Genomic DNA, 11,465 nt, shown 5'->3' on the forward strand with positions numbered 1-11,465 from the left:
GTGCAGAGGAGGGCAACCAAGATGATCAAGGGTCTGGAAACTAAGCCTTATGATGAACGGTTGAAGGAACTCTGTATGTTTAGCCTGGAAAAGATGAGACTGAGAGGAGATATGCTCTGGGTACCCAGGCTGCTGGCTTTAATCTCAGTCTACCAGCCTTTCTCAACCTGTGGGTCCCCAGATGTTGTTGAACTACAACTCCCATTGCCCCTAGCTAGCAAGGCCAGAGCTCAGGGGCGATGGGAGTTGTAGTCCAACAACATCTGGTGGCCCACAGGTTGAGAACCTCTTGCAGGTTTGAGATTCTTGACCTAGTCTTGGTTGCCTGTGCTCTTCCTGTGCATTAGAAGGACAGAGTCTAGTTTGGTCTCATTTGCCTAGTCTCTCTGCCTGATCACTGCAAACTTGCCTTGAATTTATTATGCTCATAGCTGCAAAAGGACATTTTTATTGGACGCTGTTGGAAATTTGGATTTTTAAAAACAACTTTTTTTTTAAGGTGGTGAGATATTCTAAACCAGTTTCTAGCACAGCACTATCTCTGTAGCCCAGTGGAACCCACTCATTTTGGAACATGCATCTTGCTAATTGAGGACCAGTCTTAATCATGTTTGGGTTGCACATAATTTTTTAAAAGATAGATATTGAAAAGCCAGACCCTTATCAGACAAAATAAAAATGACCACACGAGGGCACCAAAAGCATACCAGTGTGGTGGTTTAGTATGATGGAGAAGCACTAAAAAATAATAATAATAAAAATCTTCCGAACTAAATTAAAACACGTTTCTTTTCACTAGCAGAAAAAAATAATTATGAAACTGGTTGTAGAGAAAGAAGGAGGGCAGGATGGAAGGAATTTTTAATTGGCTATATGCACACATAGTTTCCAACATACCACCTTCGTAGGTTTAGGCAAGCATTAGATACCCAATTTTGGGAGAAGCTTTACAAATCTACTGCTGATCTGCATCAGAATATCATATGAAACTCAGACAGTATTGTCAGAGTATTAGAAATCTGACATCAGCACTAACAACAATTTAGAAACTAACATGATAACACTACAAACTCCAGTTCCAGGGTACTCAGTTGTGAACTAAAGGTGGCTGTTCTTGCAGAAAGAGAACTTCAGAGGGAAAATCCAGAGTGAAAATTCTCATTAACACTAAACTCAGAAAAACAAGGTGCAATATATATTGCTCACAGCTTATTTGTTTGAGGATGCAAAGCAAGGAACAGGAGCAGCAATAAAACACCCCAAAGTATTAATAAACACCCCGTACATGGGAAAGGGACGCGGGTGGCGCTGTGGGTAAAACCTCAGTGCCTAGGACTTGCCGATCGTATGGTCGGCGGTTCGAATCCCCGCGGCGGGGTGAGCTCCCGTCTTTCGGTCCCAGCTCCTGCCCACCTAGCAGTTCAAAAGCACCCCCAAGTGCAAGTAGATAAATAGGTACCGCTTTATAGCGGGAAGGTAAACGGCGTTTCCGTGTGCTGCGCTGGTGCTGGCTCGCCAGAGCAGCTTCGTCACGCTGGCCACGTGACCTGGAAGTGTCTTCGGACAGCGCTGGCCCCCGGCCTCTTAAGTGAGATGGGCGCACAACCCTAGAGTCGGACACGACTGGCCCGTACGGGCAGGGGTACCTTTACCTTTACCTTTACATGGGATCAGTATGGGACCATGCATATATTCCTGCTGTATTCCAGGGTGCTTTGGCACGGTTAGGTAGGTGCCTGGGATGAGCAGTGATGGGACCAGGAAGTAACAGTGCAGTTCCTGTGTGAAGATAGAACTGGTATTGTGGTACCCGACCACATGGAAATGGAGACCATGCTGCCATGGCAACAAATGAATGCAGTTTGGCCCCAAAAGTGGAGTGTTCATGGCATTCTCATGTGACTAGAATTATCACACAATAGCCTGATTGTCTGAAGTGTTCATCATACTGTGATTCACTCTTTTAATTTCCTTGCAAGAAGAGCACTTCCAGAAAATCCCTTCCTTTGATCCACATTCATGGCTAAAATGCAGAGAGAATGACAGATTTGCCTATTTTTATATTACTTTCAGGGATCAAATAGCACCATACATTTGCACAGTGCTTTTTTTCTGAGGGGATGCAGGGGGACGCATACCCCTAAACATTTTGTGAATCTAAGTTTGGCCTCATGGAGGGGCAGTATTTCAATGTGAGTAGGAAAATGAGAGTACCCCTAAACCTTTTTTTAGGGGGGGGGGGAAGCACTGCATTTGAGTATCTTCTTATACTGTGCATATTAGGGTGTGTGTGTTGCTGTATAGAAGCAAATATGGTTAATGTGCTACAAAATCTTGATCTTTCTTACAGTACAGTGGATATCAGGTAAATAATTCACTCTGACAGCACATGCATCCTCCCCTAAAACTATTAACAGAATCTTCAAAACCATAAATATCTGACCATAAAATTGTTGGCAGGTTGGTGCTTCCACACCCTCCAACTGTCCCAATTTTCCAGGGACAGTCCTGAAATTATGAACACCATCCTGGCTTCTGATTTGATCACCTGGAATGTCCCTATTTCCCCAGCCAGTGCAGCCCTAGCTAAGCTCAGGGAGGAGGATGAACAGGTGCTTGTCCCAAGCAGCGTCAACAGCTGTGGCTACAGCAGCAAGGGAGCACCCTGTTGCTTCTCCATGCCCACTGCCTGCCTCCTCTCTTGGGCAGCTCATAGTGACTGCTGGAGAGAGGAGGAGGAAGAGAGGCTGCAACTGCCGAGGCCCAGATTCAGGCTTGAGGAATCCCTTCCCTTCTCCCAATGGCACCAAGAAGCAGGGAGGAAACAGGAAAGTTCTTACTTATGATTTATTCAGCCATCATGGTGAAAGACAAATAAATCCGGTCATTCCTCAATGACGGTGTTGCTCGCACTGAACTCCTCACCGCCTTCCCTTCTAGCAACAACACCTGCTTCTACGGCCTCCGCCCGTGGTCAATTGTCGTTGTGCCGACACTGGAGAGACCTGTCAGGAGTAAGCATGGACCAATGGTACCAAACAGTATGGGAAACAGCCTTATTAGAAAAACTAACCAATAAAGTGAGACTGACACGGGGACAAATGGAAGAAGACGCCTTCACCCCAGTTTGGTTCCTCTTTATCACATACACAGCCCAACAAGACAATGACAAGAATCTGCCAACAGCATATGAATCAATCTGGCTAACCTGATTCAAAAACACCCACCCACCCCCTGGTCACACATGAAAACAAAGTTCACCACAGCCAGTCACAAACAAATAAACAACCACACCCTAGGCCATGGGTAGGCAAACTAAGGCCTGGGGGCTGGATCCGGCCCAATCACCTTCTAAATCCGGCCCGCGGATGGTCTGGGAATCAGCGTGTTTTTACATCCGTAGAATGTGTGCTTTTATTTAAAATGCATCTCTGGGTTATTTGTGGGTCATAGGAATTCATTCATTCCCCCCCAAAAAATATAGTCTGACCCCCCACAAGGTTTGAGGGACAGTGGACCGGCCCCCTGCTGAAAAAGTTTGCTGACCCCTGCGCCTAGGCCAACCCCAACCTCTCTCACCACCAAAGGGATACAAGTGAATAGTAAAGAGAACCCTCACAAGCGGCGCTGACACAAAACCCCACACATACACTAAGCAGAATAGAAGCATTGCCACCCGACCCCACCCCACTCACCATTCCCCCATCAACCTCTTTCCCCCTTTTTCTTCCTAATGTAACACTAATGTCTCAACAAATGAAACTGATCTGTAGAAAATGTAACTTGAAAAAAGAGACATTGCACATACTTTCGTAAACCAAGAAATCTTTAATAAAAATATGTTTAGAAACAAAAAACTGTTGCTGTGTCCTTTGTTTGCGCCCTTAATGAAAGTCGCATTTTGGGAGAAGGGAAGTCGGTTATGCTGTCCAGTGATGTGTCAGCTAGCTGTTCTGCCTCCCCTCCTCTTTTCTCCTAACACCTCATAACTCTGCTGTTTGCCTCTCTCTGAGCTGTTATCTTCCTCAAAGCCTTGCTGTAATTCGAGACTGCCTTCCTCTCCTCTGGAAGATACAGGAGAAGCGGGGGGTGAGATCCACCACTACTCCTCTTCAGTCCAGTCCCTGTCACCTAGCCCCACATGATGTCCTGGCTCTGAGCAGGGCCGGATTTAGGTTTGATGAGGCCCTAAGCTACTGAAGGTAATGGGGCCCTTTATATATCCAGCTATCCTTTGTCAACAACAAATTGTCACTCTTTTTTGTGTTGAATATATGCTGTATGGTAATTTATGGACCTCATAGGTATCTAAAGCCATTTGCACATGTTGCCATGTGTCAGATGTCGGTGGTGGTTGCTTGTGAGGAACCAGTCAGGACTCAGACCTGTCTTTTACTGGTTTTGATTTTGATTTTTCCACTATTTATAGTGCAGTGCCACAAGTTCATGTCTGCCTCAATCACTAGCAGAATCCGGGAGTGGTTGTTTCCTGGACTTCCCCCAACATAAGAGTTTCATCACCCCCAGCCTTTTCCTTCCTTCTTTGCGTTTTACACCTCTGCGCAGGGTGGGCGATGGAAGGGGCGTGCTTCCCTCCTGGCCAGCTTGGCCAGGAACGGTGCTGAGGCTCCCAGCAGCATCCTCTGGTCCTTTTCCCTCTTCCCCACTGGAGGTGGGGCTTTCCTCACCACCGGAAGAGGAACTGCTTCGCAAGATTTTCGGAGGCTCCCTGTAACCCAACTGCCCCTCTGCTTCCCGACCTTGTTCTGATGGCAGAACCCTGACACCATGCAACCAGTCCGTGCAGAATGTAGGCACCCTATATATAGAAATGAGCAAACCAGTGATATTTTAGGGAGCAAGCTAGCAGGCAGGGCCCATGACTTACACCATAGGAGCCTACACAACACAAAACACAGTTGCTGTATGTAGGTTTTATTCTATTTGTTTTTTATCTTATACAGTGGTGCCTCGCAAGACGAAATTAATTCGTTCCGCAAGTTTTTTCTTCTTGCGAGTTTTTCGTCTTGCGATGCACGGTTTCCCATAGGAATGCATTGAAAATCAATTAATGCGTTCCTAAGGAAACCACCTTCAGACCAGGTCCGGGGACAGTCTGTCCCCCGACCTCTTCTGAAGGCTGGGGGGGGGGGACAAGGGCTTTTCTTCCCACCCCCAGCATTTTAAAAAACCCCGGGACAGCGGAGGACTTCTCCGCTGTCCGGGCGATCTTAAAATGCTGGCGGGCGGCATTTTAAAATCGCCCCGGACAGCGGAGGACTTCTCCGCTGTCCGGGGCGATGTAAAAGCCCCTGGGAAGGCAGGCAGGGGGGGGACAAAGACTTTTGCCCCCCGCCCGCCTTCAGAAGAGGTCCTGGACCTCTTCTGAAGGCGGGCGGGGGGCGAAAGTCTTTGCCCCCCCGCCTGCCTTCAAAAGCCGTCCGGGAAGGTAGGCAGGGGGGAGCAAAGACTTTTGCCCCCCGCCCGCCTTCAGAAGAGGTCCTGGACCTCTTCTGAAGGCGGGCGGGGGGCGAAAGTCTTTGCCCACCCCCGCCTGTCTTCAAAAGCCGTCCGGGACAGCGGAGAAAGGCGCTGCCTTTCTCCGCTCTCCCGGGAAGGCAGGCAGGGGGGAGCAAAGACTTTCGCCCCCCGCCCGCCTTCAGAAGAGGTCCTGGACCTCTTCTGAAGGCGGGCGGGGGGCGAAAGTCTTTGCTCCCCCCCCCACCTGCCTTCAAAAGCCGTCCGCGATAGCGGGAAGCTCTTCCCTGCTATCCCGGACTGCTTTTAAAATGCTGGCGGTGGGGAGCAAAGCCTTTCGGCCCCCGCCGGCCTTCCTGGACCTCTTCTGAAGGCCGGAGGGGGGGAAAGGCTTTGCTCCCCACCACCAGCATTTAAAAGAGGTCCCCGGAGATTTCCCTATGGGCTTTTGTCTTGCGAAGCAAGCCCATAGGGAAATTCGTCTTGCGAAGCGCCTCCAAAACAGAAAACCCTTTCGTCTTGCGGGTTTTCCGTCTTGCGAGGCATTCGTCTTGCGGGGTACCACTGTATTTTGGAAATGTACATCCCGTTTCTTTCCCTTTAAATTTTTTGGGGGCCCTCAAGAGAGTGGGGCCCTAGGCTATAGCCTGTTTAGCTTATACGTAAATCCGGCACTAGTTCTGAGGGGCAGGCAGAAGGCAGAGCTGCCCTAGGTGGGAACAAAGGAGAACAGAGTGGAGCACAAGGTGTCTTGTTTTTTAAAAAACAAACAAACCAATGCTTTATGCGTCTAAGTCTAATCTTGATGCGAGTAGTAGCCCCAAACTTCTGGGCGGCACAACATTGGCAAAGGCCGGCATATACTCTAGTCCTATCACAGATTCTAGACTTCTTATTTTATCTCTTCTCTGGTTCATGCACTTTAAAAAAAAATGCTAATCTAAAGATCAGGCTGTGGAGAAATGATGTGTTCACAGCTTTCACTTTCTCCTTCTTCACTGATTATTTTCCTCTTTGTTCTGTCCTCCTCCCTTCCTGCAGTTTGATTGTAGCCTTTCGTTATCAGCAGTGCCAGATTCTTTCTCTTAATAAGCCTCTGATTTCCCAACATCCCATGTTTCCTCCGTCTAAAGTTGTTAGAAGGCGCTTTTTCTGTTTTTTCTGGGTTGTTGTTTTTAAAAAGAGCTTGACTTCTATAACATAGGGGGGAAAGCTCACAAGAACGTGAGAAGCATTGGTTCTGCTGAAATAAAATTTAAAGCCTCTGGTGTGAGATAATGGGGCGTTTTTTTAATCCGTGGAACAATCTCTTGCAAAAAACTGAACCCGAGAATGATTTCTAATCAGAGCAATGGGGGACAAAGCACAAAATATAATTCACACTAGAAACACTCAATACGCCCCAACAACAACAACAACCCCACAAAGAAGTCAGCATAAGACACAGCAGCAAAAACAAATAAAACAAACCACCATGAAACTAGCATTAAACAAAGCAAGGGGGAACTTAGTTTGAAAATTGAAGCACCTGACACAATGTGATTAAAACATCTGGGAGAACCGGTAACTCAATATAACGCAATATAAGTCCCAGCTGAGCTTCTCTGAGGACAGCATTCCATAAATGGATTACTACCACCAAAAATGCTTTTCTGCCTGCCTGCCCACCACACTTCGTCAAGTGAGGGACCCTGGAGAAGACTCTCCAAGGAAGATCTCCATTCTCATGGTAGGACAATGCTGATTGGTTTATTGTACATAAATGGCTGGAAGTTCAAGGCTGGGCTGTCAGTGGTCAACAGGAAGCATCCTGAATGGTCTTCCTTTTCGTATACAGTGGTACCTCGGGTTACATACGCTTCAGGTTACAGACGCTTCAGATTACAGACTCCGCTAACCCAGAAATAGTACCTCGAGTTAAGAACTTTGCTTCAGGATGAGAACAGAAATCGTGCTCCAGTGGCGTGGCGCCAGCAGGAGGCCCCATTAGCTGAAGTGGTACTTCAGGTTAAGAACAGTTTCAGGTTAAGAATGGACCTCCGGAACGAATTAAGTACGTAACCAGAGGTACCACTGTACTATTAATGTAATATTCATTCTGTGCAACTGCATATCATACATGGTATGAATTTATATACAGTGGTGCCTCGCAAGATGAAAAGAATCCGTTCCGCGAGTCTCTTCGTCTTGCGGGTTTTTTCGTCTTGCGAAGCAAGCCCATTAGCGGATTAGTGCTACAGTACTGTATTAGCGGCTTAGCGGGCTTAGTGGATCAGCTGATAAGCGGCTTAACGATAAGCTGATAAGCGGCTTAACGATCAGCTGATAAGCGGCTTAACGATAAGCTGATAAGCGGCTTAACGATCAGCTGATAAGCGGCTTAGCATCAGCTGTTAAGCGGCTTAGCCATCAGCTGATAAGCGGTTTAGCGGCTTGGGAAAAAGGGGGGGGAAAGGAAAAAAACCCCGCAGGAACATTTTCGTCTTGCGAAGCAAGCACATAGAAAATTCGTTTTGCGAAGCACCTCCAAAACGGAAAACCCTTTCGTCTAGCGGGTTTTCCGTCTTGCGAGGCATTCGTCTTGCGGGGCACCACTGTATTATGAAATACATTTCCAATTCAGTGTGTTTTGCTCAGAGGAGATGACTTTTTTTTTTAAAGGCACTTGTATCTTCTTACTTGTCAGGCTAATACTAATAACTGGCCGCTTAAGGAAACAGAAATTGTGTGCTAGGAAATGAAAGGAGTGGGGGAAAACATCATCAAAACTTGCTTGTTTAGTCATCTTGAAGTTCATATATTTATATATACTCCTTTATTACTTTTCTACTCAAGTAGCCCATGTGACTTCATTGGAGGTTTTTAAGCAGAGGTTGGGTGGCCATCTGTCATGGATGCTTTAGTTGAGATTCCTGCATTCCAACTCCACAATTCTATGTGTCACTTTTGTTGCAATGGTCATTACTACTACTTTCTGCATTGCTTTCCAGTGTACAAAAAGTTTTATCATCCTGATACATCCTCCCCAAAAATTATTTGAGATAAAATTGGTTGAGGAACAGAGGCTTCCCATTTTCTTTTATATGCACTATTAAAAGGATTTATTATTAGATCCCATCTCAAGATGAAATTATTCATCAGTTATAAGAATCACTATTCATTATCATTAATGGAGATTCCCCGCTGCATTATCGGAAGGGAATTAGTTTGGAGCTGGAATACTTGAACAACATATTCAGAGTCTAACTCTTCATTTATGAACTCCTCTTCAGACAGAGGAGTTAATTCCTTTCCTATTATGTGTTATATACATGACCCAGCTTATACATTCTATCTTATATACGCAGAGTGGAAAGCCTTAGGACAGGGAGCAGTGTGCAGCCCCCAGACCTCTCTGTCTGAACCTTGTGAATCTGCCCAGGCCACATCCCTCACCTGCCATGCTTCATGTCCTCTTTGAGAGTTTTAGCCTAACTGGAATATGTCCTTGAACTCTCATAATGCCTTTTGTTTGCTTGGATGTTCCGCCCAGTTTTGCCTCAGGCCTTGCCCCATTGGAAGCTGTTGGATGAATAAAAACGGTATTGAAATAAAAATGTCCAGTCCAAAAATATGATTCAAAAGCTTTACTTACAGAACTTAACTTCAAAACAACTTAAAACAATAAGTTTCATTCAGTTAGATGCATAGTTTCTTATACTAGTCCCATAATAAGGCATAATATCATAGATTATAAATATCTTGCACCCTGAGCTAAAATCAAAGCTCCGTCTCTTCTCCATTAGCCCCAGGATGTTTGTTGGAGAGAGAGATTCACACGTCCATTCTCTTCAGTAGCTTAGAACAAAGAGAGACCCCTACCCAAGACGGATGCCTCCAGATTAGCATATTCTCAGGGCTGTAATCCAATTCTTTTCATAAGACTGAGTTGAACACCTTGTGACTGAGCTACAGAGATACAGCCTCACTCAATGATTAACCTGTTAGCTTCTTCTTCAGCTTCCAGTGGAAATTTCTAGCCCTGCTTCACAGTACAATACAGGCACATTATTAAATTTTCCATTTCAGTGTACATTAAAGAATTATACTTAACATGCCCACCACTGACATGTGACCTTTGGAAGGTTGCCCAGAAAGGAATGTGTTCCTCAAGCAGAAAACTGTCTCCGCCCTTTTATATACTATGAGTGAACTGGTTCTCCAAGTGCCATTCCGTATATTGCAATCCATGCACTTGAGGGTGGTATCAGCTATGCTCAGGCGAAATCAAGATTTACAGAAGTACCCCAAAAAAGTGTGTGTGTGGGAATATCCTGAAAGAGGGTGGAACCCTGAAAAGGAGCACCTCAAATTTCAACATTTTGTTGCTTGCTGTCTGTAATTCCTCACATAGTCCTAGAAGATGAGGGACCATTTGGGGTGAAATTATGTGTAAATCATGGCGTATCTTGCTTCCAAATTGCTTCGGGAGAGCAGGTAATCCCACCAGCTTGGTGGAAACATACATACATTAAACACGGTGTGGATTTATTCAAAAGCTCTGGATCAAACCTGTTTCCTGGGAAGTGTACCAATTATGCAGATGTAATATGCTTCAGGGTGCTTATTAAACCTGTTCCTATGCATTTCTAGAATAAAAATATATTTTAAAAATCTGCGCTTTGATACTAGATGAGCGCTGCCACAGAAAGCCACAAATAGAAATTTGTGTTCCATATCCCGTATCTCAAAGGATTTTCACAACTACCTCAAGGGCTATTCTGCAGCCGGATCTCCTGGTGCGGAATTGACTTCTGAAGCGGCCAGTTTCAGGTTAAGAACGGGCCTCCAGAATGAATTAAGTACAGTGGTACCTCGGGTTAAGTACGTAATTCGTTCCGGAGGTCCGTTCTTAACCTGAAACTGTTCTTAACCTGAAGCACCACTTTAGCTAATGGGGCCTTCCGCTGCTGCCACGCCGCCGGAGCACGATTTCTGTTCTCATCCTGAAGCAAAGTTCTTAACCCGAGGGTTAAGCAGAGTCTGGGTTAGCGGAGTCTGTAACCTGAAGTGTATGTAACCTGAAGCATATGTAACCTGAGGTACCACTGTACTTAACCCGAGGTACCACTGTAACTAAGAACTAGTGTCTGAGTCGTTTTTTTCTTCCTCCCTTCCAACCCCTTTTCTTTTTGTGTTGCCTCTTTTATATCGTAAGTCTTATTCTTGACCCTTGTCAGCTGCTCTGGGAGGCTGTTTTGGCTGAAGAGCAGAGTAAAAAATACATCCAATAAATAAATATGACTTCATGCCAACCTAGACATGATGGTGAATGTGTCCTTAAGTTTAACAGGCCTGCTTTGTAAAATGCAAATAGCACCTGCTTGGGGGATATTTATTGGGATTGCTAATGTGCTGTGGCCCTGATAAAAACTGTTCCCTTGAAGTTGCTTGTGTACATTGGGAGGAAAATGTCTATTGGCGCCCATGGGAGCTTTTCTCCCAATCGAAGCAGCAGCTTCAGAGAAGCAATTTCTGTTAGGACCACAGCAGGGGAGGAGAGGGTTAACCCTCTTCCTGTTGTGATCCTGATTATTGCCAGCTACTCCCTACCCAGCTGCTATTTGATTTTTTTTTATGTGCATACTCAGTGAAAATACACATCGAATGACATAGCTAGATTGGCCCTTAATTTTCAGTGTATTTCTTCAAATACTTCTGATCGTCATAATAATAATAATCAAAATGTTCCAAGGCACTCCAAACTGTAGCTAGTGAATGAGCGTCAGACTCTTTTGGATAGATATGGCAGCTCAGACATGGACCAGCTACTGACTTTCTTTTCATATTCATGTTCCCACTGAGAATCATGTTAAAAGATTTATGTACATCTGTGAACAAGGTGTGGTTTTGGACCTTCACCTTCAGATTATTCAAGGTGACTGCAATTGCATCAGAAATATTTCTTGTGTGAAAGCTGTCTTCTGAGTGATGTATAAGTTCCCTAG

This window comes from Podarcis pityusensis (genome assembly GCF_964106645.2).
Source record: "Podarcis pityusensis genome assembly, chromosome: 12".
Lineage (NCBI taxonomy): Eukaryota > Metazoa > Chordata > Lepidosauria > Squamata > Lacertidae > Podarcis > Podarcis pityusensis.